Raw genomic sequence first — 19,168 nt, forward strand, 5'->3', positions numbered from 1 at the left:
TCAGACTCTAAGGTACAAAGAAGTTGCTGATCTGCATTGATAGAAGGGATTTTCTTGCTGGGAGTTCCACATACTAAGGAAATCAAATATCTGGTCGAAAAAATCAATGTGAAGAAAATAAGCTCTTGTTTTCCAAACAAAAAAGAAGCAGAAGATAGCTAATATATGTATATGTATATCTATACCTATATATAATATATATATACACATATATATATCCAATTTTTCTAGAAAAGCTAAAATAAGAAAAATCAGAAGACAATGACATATGTTGAAATTGAGTTTTCGGAAGTAGGCTGAAGCATGTTGTGGACATTTCAGAACGCCCTCCTGAGAAATACGAGAGGCCCTCCGAGTCCTAGCCTGGAGGGCAGGGAATCCCGAGAGGATGGCCACTGAATGCTGAGAATGACTGGACTGCCGTCAGGAGGAGCGTGGGGAGAGAAGATAGCAGAGAATTCTTAGATTGCCACATTTCTCAAGAGTGACATCTTAGAGATAATAGAAATAGCTGATCTTTACAGAGCATGTACGGCATCTAGGCAGCCTAGTGGATAGACCACCAGACCTGGAGTCATGAAGACCTGAGTTCAAATTTAGCCTCAGACACTTACTAGCTGTGGGACCCTGGGCAAGTCACTTAACCGTGTTTGCCTCAGTTTCCTCATTTGTAAAATGAGTTAGAGGAGGAAATGGCAAACCACTCCAGTATCTTTGCCAAGAAAACCCCAGACAGGTCACAGAGAGTCAGACACGACTGAACGGTAACATGTAGCACTCAGTATGTACCAGGTACGGTATTAAGCATACTGCTCCTCACAGCAATATTGAGGAAGTAGGTGCTATTATTATTTCCATTTTACAGATGAGAAAACTGAGGTAAGCAAAGGCTAAATGTTTTGCCCAGGGTCACATATCACTAGTAAGTGTCAGAGACTCAAAAACAAGTAACTGGAGTTTCTTCTCATACTGGGGTGGTGAAAAGAAAGCTGGATTAAGAGTTAGAACACCTGGGTTCCAACCGTGGCTGGGAGAATTTGGGAAAGTTATTGAATTTTTAAATCCTTCATTTGGAAAAGGATCATTCTGGGCTTCTAAGGTTTCCTCCACCTCACAAAGACTGAAACCTTAGATAAATGTGAAATACTGGAAATTCCCTCAATATGTAACCTCTCCTCTTCTCTCTCTCTCTCTCTCTCTCTCTCTCTCTCTCTCTCTCTCTCTCTCTCTCTCTCTCTCTCTCTCACACACACACACACACACACACACACACACACACACACACACCCCTATTATGTTTTCATAATTCTTAAGTCACAGCAGCCAGTGGACAGGATCCAAGACATATCCTGTCCCTTCAAAGCTGGTGGGGCAGACTTGTCCGGGGCCAGGGAGCCAGACTCTCTTGTGCTTTCCCCATGCAGCATTATAGACTGTGAGGGGGTGGGGTAGGGAGAAGGCTGTGTAACAGGTTCCAGTTCCCACAGACGCAGGGCTGGGGCTGCCAGGCTCAGGCTGCTGGGAGTGTTCCTGCCATGCGGTCACAAGGGTCACATAATGACCAACTGGGAACTGGAGAAAAAACCACCACATTGCCACAGGGCAAAGCAAGCCCGAGGCTGCCCAGGCTCCCGGAATAGCTCTAGGTAAGTTCCTTCAGCTCGTCATTTGGCAGAAGGGCCACAGATGCCCTGTCCAGAATGCTTGGTTGTCCTCCCAGGTTCACTCCAGTGCCTTTTAAGGGCAGTAACAACCTTTTAAAAGCTCCCTGAGCCTTCATTCCTCATCTGTATCCTGAGCCTTCCTTCTAACTCATTACTTGATAAGATTCAGTGGACACACTATTGGATTAAGAGGATTTGAGTTCAAATCCTGGCTCTGTGGGACCCTGGGCAAGCCCTTCATTTTCTGGCCTTGGCTTCCTCATCTATAAAATGAGCTACACGAGGTGGTCTCTAAGGCCCCTTCCTTTGAGCTGAAGATCCGTGGTTATCATAAGAACTAACTTCTTGTTTTTTCTGCATCCCTTGGAGGACCTTTCTGTCAGGTCTCCTTAGTTTGTTATTAAAATATCCCTTTAGGCAAATGCATTTTCTCTCGGTGAAGGTAGTATTTCTGGTGTAAAGGAGAATTCTCAATCAAGATCCTTGTTAAAAGGTAGATACAGAGGTTCTCCTCCCCTTGGATGGCTCAGGAGGAGGCAGTCTAGCTAAGAGCAAGCTTGCTTGCAGAGGTCCAGCCCCCGCCCTAAGCCATGAGGAACTTGGTTTAAAGGGAACAACCTAGTGGAGGAAGCTAGACAGAGGACATTATGTGTAAAACCTTAAGTGGGACCTTCCTCATTTCCTTAGAGAGATGACAGTAATAAGAGTGGTGGCAACATTAGCTAACATCTCTACAATGCTGTAAGGTTTGCAAAATGCTTTACAAATAGTATCCTGTTTCATCCTCCCAATAAGCCTGGAAGATAATTGTCATTATATTTGTCCTTCATTCTTGAAGAGGACCATGGCATCAAGATGATGACATGACTTGCAGTTGACTTTGATTTGAATGAGGAAGGGCTTTCTCCCCCTGAGGCATTTGGGTGCGGTGGCCAGATACTCATCAGGACAACTGAAGATGGCCCCAGATAATTGTCATTTCCATTTCCATTTCACAAATGAGGAAACTGAGACAGAAAGAAGTTAAATGAGTTACCCAGGGTCACCCAGCTAACAAGAGTCTGAGGCTGGATTTGAACTCAGGTGTTCTGACATCAGTACTCTAACCACTGTGCCACCTAGCTGAGATAGAGGATGAGAGTGCTGAAGGGCACACACACTACACTAATGTTTTTGCTAAACAATTTTTCTTTCGTAGCAAGGGAGGGGAGAGCATGTGTGTGGCTTCTTCTTTTTGCTGTTTGTCCTACATTCTCACAAAGGACCTCATCAGGAAGATGATGCCATAACTTGCAAGTGAATTGGATTTAAGTGAAGGAGGGCTGTGAAAAGTCACCAGCTTCCCTTTCTCCTCCTGAGCCATCTGGGTCCAATAGCAAGATATAGATCAGGAAAACTGTAGACAGCCCTTCCACCAAATTCATTATACAGTGAGTACACATAGCAAATAGCAAAGAAACTCAAGTTGATAGCAAAACAGATATTAAGAGGAATATATATGAATATATACTGAATAATACAGAGTGAAGGTGCTTTCTCAATGGGAGTGAGATGTAAGATTAACAAAGGGAGAGAAAATCACAGATCTCACACTGAGGAAAGTTCTCTATGACAGGGATTAATTCTGAGGACAAAGACATAATAGACCACCATCTCATCTAAAATAAATTTCTTCCAAGCATCTTTCTCCTTTTTCAGTGTTGTGAAGAGATGTTGACATTGAACATCTCTCTTGAAGATAGAAGCTGGAATCTTTCTTTTCTTCTGCTCTCACTATCTCTATCCCACCTCCTCATACAGGCATAGGACATTGATCTCTACCCATGAGGACAGAATCTCATGCTAATGGACTTTGGTTACACATTGTCACTATGGAAGGCTCACTGAGTGGGGTCTAAAAATAAAAGACCTCCCCTTTGACCCAGAAATACCCCTCCTAGAGTTGTATCCCAAAGACATCACAAAGATGGGAAAAGGACCCACATGTACAAAAATATTTATAGCAGCTCTTTTTGTGGTGGCCAAAAACTGGAAATTGAGGGAATGTGCATCAATTGAGGAATGGCCAAACAAGTTGTGATATATGAATATAATGGAATACTATTGTGCTATAAGAATGATGAACAGGCAGACTTCAGAAAAACCTGGAAAGGTTTATATGGACTGATGCTGAGTGAAGTGAACAGAGCCAGGAAAACATTATACATAGTAACAACCACAGGTTCGAGGACTGTTTCTGATAGACTTAGCCTTCCACAGCAATGCAAGGACTTAAAACGTTCCCAAAAGACTCTTGAGGGAAAATGCCATCTGTATCCAGAGAAAGAATTGTGGAGTCAGAACACAGAATGAAGCAGACTATGTTCTTCTTTGTTATGTTTTGTTTTTCTCATGGTTTCTCTCATTCATTTTAATTCTTCTATGCAACATGACTAACATGAAAATGTGTTTAATAGGAATGTATGTGTAGAGCCCATATCAGATTCCATGCTGTTTTAGGGAGGGAGAGGGAGAAAATTTGGAACTTATGGAAGTGATTGTTGAAAACTGAAAACAAATAAATTAATAAATTTGGGGAAAAAATAAAAGACCTCAATAAACTCTTAAGTAGTAAACTATTGACTGGTGAACTGACATATGGGAAAGGAACCGATCATGCCATGATTTTCAATGACTTTAATAGAGATATTTGAAGTCCTCTGCATTCTGGAAGATCACTTCAGGCTGGAATTCACACTCACCACCCCTTCTGATTGCATGGCACCTTCCATACCTTCCATTTAAGGTGGGCATTCAGACCAGCCATCTCTTTATTTCTTACCAAGTTGTACTGAGGAATTCTCCATTTTCTCCCATTCCCCCAGCTTTTTAAAAAAAAAAAAATAATTATTTTTAGTTTTCAACATTCATTTTTGTAAGATTTTGAGTTCTAAATTTTCCTTTTCCCTTCCTTCCTCTCCTCCTCTAGATGGCATGTAATCTGATATAGGCTATATATGTACAGTCATATTAAACATATTTCCACATTAGTCATGTTGTGAAAGAAGAATCAGAAAAAAAGGGAAAACCAGAAGAAAGAAGAAACAAAAAACAACAGAAAAAGAGAAAACGGTATGTTCAGTCTGCATTCAGATTCCATAGTTCTTTCTCTGGATGTGGGTAGCATTTTCCATCATGAGTCTTTTAGAATTAATGAGTCTTAGATCACTGCATTGCTGAGAAGAGCTAAGTCTATCCAAGCTGGTCATCACACAATGCTGCTTTTACTGTGTACAATGTTCTCCGGGTTCTGTTCATTTCACTCAGCATCAGTTCATGTCAGTCTTTCCAGGCTTTTCTGAAATTCACCTGCTCATCATTTCTTATGGAATAATAGTATTCCATCACATTCATATACCACAACTTGCTCAGCCATTCTTCAACTGATGGGCATCCCCTCAATTTCCAATTCTTTGCCACCACAAAAAGAGCTCCTATAAATAAAAGGACATGTGGGTCCTTTTCTCTTTTTTATGTTTTCTTTGGGATACAGACCTAGTAGTGGCATTGCTCCCAGCTTCTTTTTAAGTGTTGTCTTCCTGCATTAAAATGTAAACTCCTTGAGGAGAACTTTTTTTTTTACCCCCTTGTATTTGTATTCTCAGGCTTAGCATAGTGCCTGATGTGCCTCAAGATTTAATGTTTTTTTTCCATTGATTTATGGTTGTAGGATTTGAACATGTCCATCCAAGAGATTACAGAGTTAATTGGGAGATGATTAAGTTTACTTGTTCTTGACCAAGTGAGAAGTGTTTTCTTGGTCAGAATACTGGACTTCCAGGTGTGAGGGGAGTCAAGAACATTAATACATCAATATTTGTCCATCTCTTTACTTGCAATTTTTGATGGATACATCCTCCTCCATCTGACGATTAGGGGAGGCCCCGCTGTTGGGCAAGTTTTTGTGGGGCCAGAGACTTCATAAACTGCATCCCAAAGGTCTAATCCTAGTAAGAGGAAGTCCAGGGTCTGTATCAGTAAAGCTGTGTGGATCTGGTGTAAAAAACAAATAAACCTGGGTTAATCCAGTTCATGCCACTTAAATCCTTGGGCACCAGCCTCATTTCATTTCTCAAGTTCATCCATTGAAAAATGAGTGGAATGGACTATATGATCCCTGATGCCCCTCCCGCATCTGGAACCTTATGAAGTCTTGAGGTTTCTAGTGGTGGAAAAACTGGCATCAGAGTCAGAAAAGTCAGTACTTCAGCAGAGTTCATCAACCTCACCTTTCTTTGTATCACTGCTGCCTAATAATAGTAGTGAGTGCTTAATGAAGACTTTTTGACTAAGGATTGACTAAAGGTGACTAAGAGGCTAGATAAGCTCTAGAGTAGAGGTGGGGAACCTGTGACGTTGAGGCCACGTGTGGCCTTCTAGGTCCTCAAGTGTGGCCCTTTGACTGAATCCATATTTCACAGAACAAATTCTCTCACATCATGAACAAATCCCCATTACATCATCTTAAGATTTGTTCTGTGAAGTTTAGATTCAAAGGGCCGCACTTGAGGACCTGGAAGGACATAAGTGACCTCAAGGCCATAGGTTCTCCACCTTTGCTCTAGAGAATAAGGAACTACATCATAGGAGGACAGGAAGTTGGGTCTGCTTCACCCGAAGGAGACAGAGAGGACAAAGACCAGCTAAAGTCAACAAAACCAGTGTCTAAATCTACCTGCAGATGAATCATAGTGGGAGAGGAATACAGTGATGTATATATAAAGTGTTTGAGAGACATAGTTTCTGGGTAATTAATCATTTTATTAATCATGCTAGCATACAAGTAATAAAAAGGTCAGTGGCACTTTCAAATGCCAAAGATCCTCATGGAATCCACTCAAGGCTTCTATGCCCTTGGAAGAGTGAGTGTTCCAGAGACTGGCAATCAACTCTGACTTGTTAACAAGTAATGAGAGAATTAAAATTATAATGAGAGACAAAGAGAGACTATCTTAAACCAGACTACCCCAGCCTCAGGCAGTCTAGCCTTCTTGAGTGGAACACAATGAGCCCTAATTCACCTTAGAGTAATTCTTCGTAATGTTCTTTAGTTGTAGGTTTCAGTCTCATCCTCTGTTCTGCCCTTCAGAACTAAACTTTGATCTAATCTCCAAATGAAGAAGGGAAAATAACCCTGGATCTCCCAGGATTTTTTGGTTATTTAATTATCATTTCTATCATGCATATTTGGAATTTCCTAGATGATAGATGTAAAGAGGGAAGACAATTTAGAGGTCATTGGGTACAACACCTTCATTTTACAGATGAGGCAATCAGAGTCGTCCCAGGTTAGGAGATTATCATACAGTTCGAACTAGGAGATACCCATCATATTCAACCCCCTCATTTGGAAGAGCAAACAAACTCCCCCCCCCCAAATAGCAAGTATTTATTTTTTCTCCCTCCCCCTTTGCTTTGCCCTCTCCCCTTAATTGAAAAAGAGTCTATCACCTCTCTGTCGGGAGGTGGGTACTATACTTCTTCATCAGTGCTAGATCAGAGGGTTCTTAAGTCTTTCAAAGTTCTAAACCCTCCATTTTGCAGATGATAAAACTGAGGCCTAGGTTGACTTGCCCAAAGTCATATGGGAAGTGCGAGAACCTTTGAACAAAGCCACTGAACCTAAATTCAGTCAACTTTCCATTATGCTGTTACATCACAAGAGATTGAAAATTTCCATAATAATACCATGTAGTCAGGCTTTCAGGTTTATAGAGACTTTCCTCTAAACAATTCTGAGAAGTAAGTAGCACAAATCTGATTATGCCCATTTTGTGCATGAGAACACTGAGGTCCAGATATATTGCAGTTACAGCAGTGTGGGAGCCATAATAAGAGTCCAGGTATCACCACTCTTTCCATTGCACTAAGCAAGTAGAGGGATGCTCACTGGATGGTTTCATGGGCTCCTAGAGCTGGAAGAGCCTTTTAAGGTCATCTGCTCCCAACAATTCACTTAACAGATGGGGAAACTGAGGCCCAGAGAGGTTGCTCATGAACATGGCTTTGAATCAGGGCTCTGTGTTCTTTTTTCATCATTCCTTTGATAAATCATACCTCATCTTCTTTTATACCAAGAACTGCATGCCTTCAAAGGGAGCTGGCCTTAATATACTAAGCAGTGCTAGGCAGTCACTTTCCTGGATTTTCTGTGTGGGGCCTACAGGCTACATAAGTAAGAAATGACCCAAAGCTTCCTTGGGTTCTATGTGTCCTTAGAGCCTCTTAACAAAAGAATTCTGTGTTTATTAAGTACTTGATTGTAATAATTTACTGAACAATGAGAATGTGACTGGGCATTACTAGGATGTTGGCTCTTTCAAGAGAGTGTGATATAATGGCAAGAGTGCTGAATTTCGAGACAAAGGACCTGGGTTTGAATTCTGACTCTTGATGTTTGCTACCTGTGTGACTTTAGGCAAGTAACTTAACCTTCCTGAAACCTCCCTGAGCTTCAGTTTCTCAACCGTGAAATAAGAAAATTGAACTAGGTGGCCCCTCTAAAGTCTCTTTCAGATCTAACAATACAGTTCTCTGAGGTTATCTGTGGTTACCATGTCAGCAACAGTGAGGAGTAACAGGTGTTTCTTGTTCATTAGTGAGTGAATTTAAGATTACCGATGTCTGTATAAAATTCTTTTACAAAGACCCATTGGCTCTATCAGGGCCTTGGGCAGGGGTGGGAAAACTGCCACCTTGAAGCCACATGCGGTCCTCTAGGTCCTCAAGTGTGGCCATTTGACTGAATCCGGACTCCGAGAACAAATCTGTTCAGTGACTCCGTCAAAGGGCCACACTTGAGGACCTAGAGGGCCACATATGGCCTCAACTTCACAGGTTTTCCACTTCTGCCCTAGGGTAATTTGACGGTCCCTTGGGGGTCTTAGTGCTTCTCATGATGCAAATGACAAATGACAAATGACGAATTCTTTTAATGACTTCCTGTTTTATTGGAAACCTTCGTTCAATCCTTGCTGTTCAGTTGTTTTTCAGTTGTGTCTGATTCTTTGTGACCCCTTTTGGTTTTTTCTTGGCAGGTTTACTGGAGTGGTCATTTCCTTCTCTAACTCATTTTGCAGATGAGAAAACTGAGTCAAATAGTCTTAAATGACTTGTCCAGGACCACATAGCTAGTAAGTGTCTAAGGCTAGATTTGAATTCAAGAAAATGAATCTTCCTACCTCTAGGGCCAGCACTTTCTCCACTGTGCCACCTAGCTGCCCAATGGAAACCTTGGCACCCTGCAAATCTATTTATAAAAGTGCATTCCTATAATTCACTTGTGATTATGTGATGACATATTGGGTTTTAGTTTTTCAGTAGCCTCGAATGAAGTAGGCAGAATGCAAGCCATTCCTTCCCATGCTTCCCATGGCACTGCCGTGATATAAGACAGATGACAAGGGTTGTTGAGTCCAAACCCTACGCAGAACCCCAGGCTCTGAAGATTACACAGTGGGAGCTAAGTCTCCAGGTCATCGGATGTATGAAAAGCAGGCTTTTTTATTGTCTGGCTCTCGATCCAGTTTGAAGGCCCAGGATATACATCACTGACTTCCACTAATGAAATGATGAAAAACCCAAATAGCTTCATTTTGGGGGCAATGGTGCTGTTATTTTAAAGTGATTATCATTATCACCATACTTCTTTTAATTATGGCCACCATTTTATTCATTGTGGAAAGAACTGTTGTCCTACTACAGGACAACTGGTCCAGTGGATACTAAATGCTGGGAAATGCAGGTGCCTTGTACCCAACAAATGAGTAGCTTTATAAATGAAGAGTTTTTGAGCTAAAAGGCTACTAGGTGCTGCAGTGGATAAAGCTTCAGACCTGGAGGTAAGACCCAAGTTCAAATGGAGTCACTTAACCTCTGCCTCAGTTTCCTCATCTGTATAATGAGGATAATAATAGGACCTTCTCCAAGGTTGTTGTCAAGATCAAATGAGATAATTGCAAAGCACTTTTAGCACATGCCTAGCACATGCTAAGTGCTCCATAAATGTTAGCTGTTATATTACACATTTGTATATATTTGTACTTCATAGATGTAGACAGGACCTTAGCAATCCTCTAGTCCAATCCATTCACTTTACAAATGACGAAACTGACCCCAGAGAGTATTGACTTACCTAAAGCCACACAGTTGTCAGAGTCCAAACTTGAACCCAGACCTTCTGACTGGTCTTTTGGATCAAAGTCTACTACAATTTCCTTTGGGCCATTCTACCTTTACACATGTGTCTTTTTATTTTTTGAAACAATGATAATACTCTCTGCATCACTTTATAAACTTTACTTTTTTTTTTTTTGGAATAGAAGAAACTTTAATTTAAAAAAAAACTTTGAACTTAACAAACACCAAATAACATGGGCATTTCCATGTTCCTAAAGAACAGAAAAAGGACTGTTACATGAAGCTATGGCTCTCCATTATGTATGGCTTGCTTTTCTTTTCCTTTTTACCCCCATTCCCATTGGAAAAAAAGAAAAACAAGGCCCTACTAATAAGCATTTTTGTTATTGTTCAGGTGTTTCGGTCCCATCTGATTCCTCATGACCTCATTTGAGGTTTTCTTGGCAAAGATATTGGAATGGTTTGCCATTTCCTTTCTCAAGTGCATTTTACAGATGAGAAAACTGAGGCAGACAAAAGTAAGTGACTTTCCCAGGGTTACACAGCTAGTGAGTGTCTGAGGCTGTATTTGAACTCAGGAAGATGAGTCTACTTGACTTCAGACTTGACACTCTATCCATTGCCAATCACCTTCCCTAAAAAAAAGAAAATCCCCTAAACACATGGAAAAATTAATTCAGCTATGCTGCTACTTTTGATTTCAATATCATGATTATTGAATATCATCCTATTCAGCAAAAATATGCCCCTCTCTACTCTGACAATTCTTTTAAAAAAAAGCCGTGTGAGGCAAAGATCTAATAACTTTTTTACTCTCTAAGTAGGAGAAAAAGTCAATCGTAATCCTTTAAGTCACGGATTGTTCATCTTGATTCCTTGAAATTAAAAAAAAGTTGGTAAATTCATTTCAACATAATTGACTTTCTTTGTGATCTTACGTAGTTTATGCATTTAAAGACTTTTTTTTTGGCAAGGAATCGGTAGGCTTCACCAGCTGGACAAAGGGGTCTATCACACAAACCAAAAAGAAATCACCCTCCAAGTGTTATAGATGATTAAACATTGACAAAATTCACCTGAATCGCTAAAAATCCTCTTTTGATCTTGTTACCTTTCAGAGAATCCAGACTGCTCATGTTAATGGTGGTAAAGTTTCCGAGAAATCTGCAAAGACTGGTATGTACTGATGCAAATCAAACGAGCAGAACCAGGAGAAGGGTTTTTACAATAACAATATTGTGGTGTTATTTTTTTTAAATAAAATTTTATTTTTTAAAATTGTCAAGCATTTATTTTTCTTCTCTCCCATCCCTGGAGAGGAAAAGAAAAACAAAACCCTCCTAATAAATATGTATAATCAAGCAAAGCCAATTCTCTATTGGCATGTCCAAGAATGATCACGAGAACATTGTAAAGACAGACAACGTTTGAATGAAGAACTCTTATCAAGGCAGTCACCAACTACACTTCCAGAGGACCAGTGATGAATTATGTCAGCTTTATTCTATAGAGCTACAGAATGAGATACATAGTTTTGGACGTAGTTAATGCTGGAATTTTTTTTTTTTTTTTTTTTGCTTCAACAGTGCATCTGTTTTACGAGAGTTTTCCTTTTCTTATTAGCAATGGGAGTGTGGAGGAAAGAGAGAAAATAAATGCCTGCTAAATTGAAAAAATAAAATTAATTTTAACACCATTAGCTTGTGAGTGGAATGTGGATGGAATAATTTTGTGGAGGAACGATATTCTGTATTTCTTCCTTGGAAATGATAGTTGGAGGAAGTGGAAAGAAAATTCCAGTAATTATAGTTGTGTCTTTAATGGAACAAAGCCAGTGTTAAGAGGGCAGGAACTGGGATGTAGCTGCAGGAATTCTAGACAAGGATGTCAGCTCCAACTCACCCTTCCAGTGTTGCTAAGGGAAGATCCAGGGTAATATATATGGCTCAGACATCAGTTTTTACCCTAAACTAAATGTCAGGTGGCCCTGAGAGAGTTTTTGCTGAGAGCGAGTAAAGTTGTAATGAAGAAATCCTTTGACCTCTGGATATTTTTCTGTAGTGGATGCAGCTATGGGTCTGCCTAGTTTCAATCCTCCAATGACTGTGATCTCTTAGATATGTGTGTTTACTCCCTCCGATAATTCAGATTGCATCTCATCCTCTTAGCCTGACTAACCAAACAGCTAAACTTCCCCTAGGGATGGGCAATTCTAGAAAGACCAATAGGATATCCTTTAAGGAGGAAAAAGTCTTTCAGCAGATGGCAACAGCTTAGCACAAAAAGCAGCTCAGTGGAGAAGTGACCCACTAGCAGATGATGGTGACTCCAGCGAATGGAAGCTTCCGAGGTGTGGTGGGGCATCAGTGAGACCCGCCTGGCAGCAAGCCATGAGCCAAGGGTGCTCCAAAGCAATGGAACCCGTGGGGCCAGAAGAGCCATTCCAGCCTGGATGCAACCCAGGACTAGGAGAAGTCCAGGAAGAGTGTTGTCCCCCTCTAACTCACAGCATAGAAAACTGAGGGAGATCCCTTATTTCTCTTACCATTCTCTTTCACCAAATGTCTTTTGCTTTGAATTCATGTGTCATCTGGTTTGGGCTGAAAGAAAGATGTCCATTCTCTGGAGCTTGACGGTATGATGCTATTTCTTCAAAACATTTTATCGATATCTTTTACTTTTATATCACCTTTATTTCCCAATATATCTTTATCCTCCCTCTACCACTCAAAGAGTTCTAATAAAGAGGAGAAAAGATAGAGGGGGAAAAAGCAGTTCTTAAAACCAAACAATATATTAACTAAGTCTGCCAGTGTTCCCCACCACCACCACCTAGATCTCCTATGACAAATCTGCCAGGGAGATGCCCTCTATGTGCCTTTTTTGGTGCTAAGCTTGGTCATTGTAATTACACAACATGCAGTTTTGATTTTTTATTATTGATTTTGCCATTTATACTGTATAGGTTACTCTTCTGGTTCAGCTTCATTTTGCCTGTTCAGGGGGGTCTTACCACGTTTTGTATTTTTCACATTCATTGTTTCTTGTTTAGTCTCATCCGACTCCGTGGCACCATTTGGAGTTTTCTTGGCAAAGATACTGGACTGGTCTGCCATTTTCTTCTCCAGTTCATTTTTCAGATGAGGAAATTGAGGCAAACAGAGTTAAATGACTTGCCTAGAGTCACATAGCTAGTAAGTGTCTGAGGCTGGGTTTGAACTCAGGAAGACAAGTATTCTGGCCCTCCGTTCACTGTGCCTCCTAGCTGATCTATCACTATGTCTTATAATACAGTAATAATATCCCTTTACATTTAGGGAATACATCTGTTTGCTCATTCCCCAGTTGTTGGGCACCTACTTTGTTTCTAGTTCTTTGCTGTTTCAAAAAAAGTACTACTGAAAATATTTCAGTATATATGGGATTTTTTTTTTTTTTTTGAGACTGGGACTTGCTGTTTCACCTGGGGCTGGAAGTCCAGAGGTCACTCAGGTCAGAGGCCTGGTCTCACTACTGATAAGCAAGAAAACCCTGAAGCTGAACCCTTGTTCCTGGAGACTCATCATATTGGTGTTGAACTTAATTTGGACACCCAATTGACTTAGCCCATGGCAGTTCAGAACTCTTGAGATCAAGTGATCCATCATCTTCACACTCCCAGTAGAAGGGATTACAGGTATGTGTCACCATGCCTTGCTATATGAGAAGGTTCTATCTTTGATCTCCTTGGGATTGAAACTCTGATTTTTTAATAGACATATAATTACTTACTAATTATAACCCTTAATAATTACTAGGTGCAATAAATAAAATTGCTGGACCTGTAGTCAGAAAGACCTGAGTTCAAATGTGGCCTCAGACACTTGCTAGCTGTGTGACCCTGGGCAAGTCACTAAACCCTGTTTGCCTCAGTTTCCTTATCTGTAAAATGAGCTAGAGATGGAAATAGCAAACCATAGTATTTTTTCCAGGAAAACCCCAAATGAGGTCATGAAAAGTCAGACACGACTGAAAAACAACTGAGCAGCACTGCCATGAACTTGGATGCAGTTTTTAGGGAGCTGTGTTTAGAACCCCTTGACACATACCATTTTAATGCCATGTCATTAATAGGATTCCCAGTTCCCTGACCCCTACAATAACCATGGGCTCGGTACTTACTGCTGCAGTCTACTTGCTCTGGCAGTCTGGTGAGATGAATAGAAATTTCACAAGTCACAGATACGGTATGTACTGATGAGTGGGTTTTGGCAGTATGTTCTTATTAAATACTTCAGCGTTACCGTATGCTCTGATATTGCTCTGCTGTAAATAATTTGCATGAATTCCAGATCATAATGTTGCTAGCATATGCACAAGATTTACTATCTCTCAGTGCCATTAATCCCCAAGTGGGAGACTAGATGAAGGTTTTTTGGAGCTGGTGTGTTTCACTAGGGGTAGTATGATAAAGCAGATTTAGTCTGAAGGTCTGAGTTAGAACCTTAGCTTTGTTTCTTTAATCTGTGTGACAGTAGGTAAATTCTTCAGGTCTCTGGACCTCAGTAAGCAGATCTATAAAATGAGGGGATTGGATGAAATGATCTCAGGGTCCTTCTGGCTGTAAATACTATGATCCAGCTTCTCAATGAATGCTCAATTGAGTGGGCATTGTTTTTTCCTTCCAAGTATGGAGGTGGCATAGTATAGTGTGGAAAGAGTATTGGGTTCAAATCCTTCATTCATATGTGTGCATGTGTGTGTACACACATACATATATGTGTGTATATGTATATACACAGTATATATGGGAAATATACATATACACACATTTAAAATCCTGATGAAACACTTCACTGTTCCAGTCTTCAGTTTCCAAAAAAAAAAAAAAAATGAGGAGCCGGTACGTGGGAGCTCTATGACTTATTTCCTCTGCTGAATATAGTTGCTGTTTGCCATTTATTTGTCATTTGTCATATAGCTGCTATTTGTGTGTGCTATGAAACGCCTTCATTTTGAAGCAGAAATGTTCAATTCTTTCCCTCTCTGAAAATCTGGAATTCTCTAGTTTCTGGATACTTGGACTTGAGACAAATTTAAATGAAATTTCTCTTTCTCTTTCTCCCTCCCATCTTCCCTGTCTTTGTCTCTCTCTCTCTTCAGGCCACCTTCCTGAGCTGGTGACCCTGCATTTTTAGGCCCGAGTGTTTTGGTAATTTTTGGTTCTGAGCACATTTACCCAATTCGTTAAGGCTCTTCACTGAAAGCAAGGGAGACCTCCCAACAGCACAGTCTTCATTTGGGTGGTTGTTAAAAACTGGTGGGCTTTGTTCCAGGAGAATGAGTTAGAAATTATGAAATTTAGGACTGGGCCAAGGTCTAAAAAATGTATGTGATCAGAAAAGTATGACAGAGGAGGCAGGGATGAGTGTAGGCTAGCATTCTGAGATTCTTCTCCAGCATTTTAGGCACCCATGACTTTTACCATTCCTCCACAAACACACAGATTCTGGCCTGTTGTTACCTCAGTACACTGGCCCCAGGACTCAAAAAAAAAAAATGTTAAGGAAATCCTTCAAACAATAGTGGGTCCTTGGACCATAGAAACACAGTTTACCATTGGGCTCAAACTTGAAGTCTTTCCAGGTTGCTGAGTCAATCACTCGATCAACACACATTTTTGATGTGCTTTCTCTGTTCTAGAGAGAGGAAGCATGGGATAGTGGGAAATTAGTCTTGAAACCAGGATGACTTGGATTTGAGTCCTGACTCTAACATGTGCTGGCTATGTGACCCTGGACGGGTCATCTAAGTATTCAGGGCTTTAGCCAATTTTCTAAGGCTGTTACTTACAGAGAAGGTGCTGACCTGCATTGGGTGAGAGATTTTCCTCACCCAGGAGTCCCCTAGAGTAGTGAAATCACCAGTCTGGTCTGTAGCTCCATCATTATATGTCAGGCACTGTGCTAAGCATTGAAGCTATAAAGACAAAAAAAAAATAGTTCATGCCCTCAAGGAGCTTATATTCTAGCGGGGAGACAATATATACACATATTAGTATATACAAAATAAATGACTGTGAAGGAAGGCATGGATGGGATCAGGAAAGGCCTTATGAGCTCAACTTTTGAAGTTAACTGGAGGTTTAAAAAACAGAGATAAGGAGACAGGATGTCCTAGGCATGGGGGTCAGGTCCTTATTGAGAAGGCAAATGGAACATGGTGAGACCATACGCCAGAGCTTGCTGGATGTTGGCATAGCCTTAATAACCCGGACTTACCTGAATGCCATGATGTGCAGGCTTGTGATACTTAGATACTGATAATCTACTATATGACAGTTGCTTTCTTTCCTTCATCACAGACTCAGTCTCATTTCTTTGGTTCACTAACATTTGAAATGACAAATTATTAAAGTCAACATGTTACAATGCAGGCCATTATTTCTAATATATTTAGCATAAGCCAGGTAAATGAACCATGAAATGACAGATATATACCTTTTGAGTTCCCTACTGTGGGACCAAATAAATATGAAAGTGAAATTTGTAGATTACAACCTTTGGTTACCATGCAGTTTTCTTCTCACAGCTTGTATGACTTCTAGGGTACAGCCTGGTAATGCCATGGGAAGATTAAACATCTCTTCGTGTTGCTGTTGTAACCCTTAACTTGGCATCATTGCCTTTCTCAGTCATCCCATAAAGAATTACCTGAGGCTGAAACTTGGTATATAGACTTTTGCTCAAGTGAAATTAACAATATTTTTATACGTCTTTGGGGGCTTTCACAAATGCTGTAGTATCAAGGAAGGTGAATGAATTATGAAACCTAATCAACTAAGGCTTTAAAAACTGGAGGCGTTTTGTCAACCACAGTAGATCTCATTTTTTAAAATGTCATACATTTTAATGACTTAAGGGAATTTTAAGCAAAAAGTCCGTATTAAAATCTAAAAAATGTCTAGAAGAATAATGTTCAAATATCAGTCCTTAGTTAAGAAGACTGGCCCAGGAGTCAGGAAACCTAGGTAAGATGGGGATAGTAATGGGACCTACCTCCTAGGATGGTTGTGAGGATAAAGGTAAATAATATTTCTAAAGCACTTTGCAAACCTTAAGATGTTATATAAGCATTATTATTATCATTGTTATTAATAAAATGAAAGCCTTGGATTGGATGACTTCTGAGTTTCTCTCTTTCCCATATCTGGATTTAGGGACCTGTGTTCTTTTTGGATAATAACATCTGGGGTATCCATGTGTGTTGAGTTGAATGAGAGAATAGGTGAAGAAAGATTTATCTTCATATATATATATACACACACATATATATATGGAGATGTCTTTCTGAACTGGAGTACTAACAGATATTTCTCAAATGACTGTATGGATTAATGTCTTTCCCTTTATTTATAGTCACCTCATCTGAGAAGAATATTCAGTGTTGTAAGACAGAGGACAGTTCTTTCTTAGACTGGTCCTTGCTGAGAGGCGATGCTGCATCTCTTTCCACTGTACAGTGGATGTTGTATGGTATGAATTAGTGTTAACGGAGGCAGAGGCAGGGATAGGAAGGCTTCAGAGTAGAATCAGAGGAGGCGGTCAACAGAAACTTGTTTGGAAAATCACTCAGAACTTTAAGCTGTTACACGATTCCAAAGTTCATCTGTGGAGACCAACGTTTACACCTGAAAGTCATAAAACATACTCATCTTAGAAGACTCAAAATCTCAGGCAACTCAAAGGGCAATAAAAGTAATGGGTGGAAGGAGGATGCTGTGTGTGGCTAAGGATGAATTGTGTGTGAAGCATGTAGTAAAAGCCATCTTTGAGGACAGGTGTTACTGGAAAAGCAACTGGTTGGTTTGGTCATAGAGCAAGAGTGGGACAGAAGAGATGGGCAGCCTATGCTTGAGGAGAGAAAATGTTTTTGAACGAATGAAAAAGCCTTTATTAAGAATCAGTTATGTACTGAGCTAGGGTCTGGGGATATAAAAACAAGATAGCTCCTGCCCTCAAGGAGCTTACATTCTGGGTGGTATGTGTGTGTGTGTGTGTGTGTGTGTGTGTGTGTGTGTGTGTGTGTGTGTGTGTGTATGTGAGTGTGTCTACAGTGTGTGTGTGTGCGTGGTGAGTGTGTGTGAGTATGTGTGTATTTGTGTGTGTGTGGAGAATATATTAAAGGAACTGGAGAAAAGCCTTGACCACACTGAATTCATCTTTTGGGGAGGATTTGTAGAGATCCATGAAAAGAACTGCACAGGGTGAGAAGGCATGGCTAGGTTGCAACTGTTCTAGTGAAGGGGGTGTCCACCATGATGAGACAGATCCCAGATACAATCAAGTGTAACCCATAGTATATGAAGGGGTTGGGAAATTTGGGAGGAATGGGGAAGCTGGCCAGTTTTCCTACTCTTTAAAGCCAGGTTTTCACCATGTAGCTTTGTTATTTGCTTTAATTCTCTTGAATATGACACATCTGTACTAAAATAGACATATAGAGATTTATTTTGTAGTCATATGTGATATATTTTGAACTATTGATAATTCTGTAGATGGAGATCTGTACTTTTAAATTATATTTATGGATTTTTTCATACTTCTGAATTCTTATTATAAGAATATAATCAGAATTTTCAATACGCCTAAATATATTTATTTATACTTTAGATTATAATACTATTAAAAATCTTCCATGGTATTCAAATATCCCTTAAGGATCCGAGAATTCTAGTAGTTACCTTAAGTTTTGTCCTTTTTTGAGAACCTGTGCTGTTAGAAATATGTAGCAAACAGAAAGTAATTCAATAGTCCATAAACTCCCCTCAGAAGGCAGATGAACTTGGGGTTGCCAACAGGACAGCCCTCTGATACTCCGTTGGGACTTTTTTCCCCCAGGGTCCTACATTTCTCCTCTAGAGTCACAGGACTGCCCTGTAGTAGGTCATCTTACTTGGGGCCTGCCAACCAAGCACTCCCTTCCCAGCAGACCCTAACTGTCCAAATATCATTATAATAGTGGGAGTGGGGTAGCAAAGTTTGCTCCCTATTGGGATGGCTTTGCTCCCCAAAACGGTTACTGTTCAGGAACTTTGTATGTCTTTTCCTTCTCCGAGATGCATTTCTCTTTCTCTAGAAGTTCTAATGGCCAGACTCTCAGGCTTGGGGGGTCTCCATCTTGGGGTTACTCATGAAGCAAACTCATAGACTAGTGCTGCCCAGAGATTTTAAGTTTGGAGAGAAAAAGAAGGAAAGGGGAAAAAATATTTTTAAGCACCTGCAACGTGCCTGGGCTATAAATCCAGCCTCAGACACTTACTTGCTGTGTGATTTTGGACAAGTCAT

The 19,168-nt window shown here is 40.4% G+C and overlaps 1 long non-coding RNA gene across 2 annotated transcripts in view; it reads left to right on the plus strand.

Annotated features, from left to right (window-relative positions):
• The first annotated feature begins 1,376 nt into the window (after positions 1 to 1,376).
• Positions 1,377 to 19,168, plus strand: part of LOC140501963 (uncharacterized) — a 71,575-nt gene continuing 53,783 nt past the window's right edge. Inside the window, exons 1-4 of one of the 2 annotated variants that reach the window (XR_011966459.1) lie at positions 1,377 to 1,646; positions 8,741 to 8,836; positions 10,961 to 11,018; positions 13,286 to 13,518. This is a non-coding gene — a long non-coding RNA (uncharacterized lncRNA). The remainder of the gene's footprint in view (positions 1,647 to 8,740; positions 8,837 to 10,960; positions 11,019 to 13,285; positions 13,519 to 19,168) is intronic. The other variant, XR_011966458.1, reaches the window with a different exon arrangement.

This window comes from Notamacropus eugenii, chromosome 4 (genome assembly GCF_028372415.1).
Source record: "Notamacropus eugenii isolate mMacEug1 chromosome 4, mMacEug1.pri_v2, whole genome shotgun sequence".
Taxonomy (NCBI): domain Eukaryota; kingdom Metazoa; phylum Chordata; class Mammalia; order Diprotodontia; family Macropodidae; genus Notamacropus; species Notamacropus eugenii.